Source organism: Muntiacus reevesi, chromosome 9 (assembly GCF_963930625.1).
Source record: "Muntiacus reevesi chromosome 9, mMunRee1.1, whole genome shotgun sequence".
Lineage (NCBI taxonomy): Eukaryota > Metazoa > Chordata > Mammalia > Artiodactyla > Cervidae > Muntiacus > Muntiacus reevesi.
In genome coordinates, this window is record NC_089257.1 from 90077894 (window position 1) to 90079505 (window position 1612).

Genomic DNA, 1612 nt, shown 5'->3' on the forward strand with positions numbered 1-1612 from the left:
ACGTGTGAAACACGTGGGAATCACGTGTCAATCAAGTGAGTATCACGTGGGAATCACGTGGGAATCACGTGTCAATAACGTGGGAATCAGGTGGGAATCACGTGGGAATCATGTATCAATCACGTGGGCATCACGTAGTCATCACGTGGGAAACACGTGGGAATCACGTGGGAATCACGTGGGAATCACGTGTCAATCACGTGGGAATCACGTGGGAGTCACGTGGGAATCACGTGGGAATCACCTGTCAATCACGTGGGCATCACGGAGACATCACGTGTCAATCACGTGTCAATCACGTGGGTATCATGTGGGAATCACGTGGGAATCATGTGTCAATCACCAGGGAATCACTTGGGAATCACGTGGGCATCAAGTTGGCATCACGTGGCAATCATGTGGGAATCACGTGTCAATCACTTGGGAATCACGTGGGAATCACGTGGGAATCACGTGGCAATCATGTGGGAATCAAGTGTCAATAACTTGGGAATCACGTGGGAATCACATGGGAATCACGTGGTAATCACGTGGAAATCACGTGGGAAACACGTAGTAATCACGTGTCAATCACGTGGGTATCACGTGGGAATCAGTTGGGAATCACTTGGGAATCACGTGTCAGTCATGTGTGAATCACGTGGGAATCACGTGTCAATCACGTGGGAATCACTTGTCAATCACGTGGGAATCAATTGTCAATCACTTGGGAATCACGTGGGAAGAACGTGGTAATCAAATGTCAATCACGTGGGAATCACGTGGGAATCACGTGTTATTCACGTGTGAAACACGTGGGAATCACGTGTCAATGAAGTGAGTATCACGTGGGAATCACGTGGGAATCACGTGTCAGTCACGTGAGAATCACGTGGGAATCACGTGGGAATCACGTGTCAATCACGTGAGAATCATGTGGAATCACGTGTCAATCATGAGGAAATCACGTGGGAATAACATGTCATTCACGTGGGAATCACGTGGGAATCACGTGGGAATCACATAACAATCACGTGTTAATCACGTGGGAATCGCATGAGATTCACGTGGAAATCACGTGGTAATCACGTGTGAATCACGTGGGCATCACGTGGGCATCATGTGGGAATCATTTGGGAATAACGTGAGAATCACGTGTCAATCATGTGGGAATCACGTGGAAATCACGTGGGAATCACGTGAGATTCACGTGTCAATCACGTGTCAATCACGTGTCAATCACTTGGAAGTCACCTGGGAATCACGTGGGAATCACTTGTCAATAACGTGGGAATCATGTGGGAATCAAGTGTCAATGGCGTGGGAATCATGTGGGAATCACATTGGTATCACGTAGGAATCACGTGGGAATCACCTGGGAATCACGTGTCAAACACGTGGGAATCACGTCGGAATCACGTGGGAAACACGTGGGAATCACGTGTTAATCTCGTGGGAATCGCGTGTCAATCACGTGGGAATCACGTCGGAATCACATGGGAATCACGTAGGAATCACGGGTCAGTCACGTGAGAGTCACTTGAGAATCCCGTGGGAATCACGTGTCAATCACGTGGGAATCACGTTGGAATCACGTGGGAATCACTTGTCAATCACGTGGGAATCATGTGTG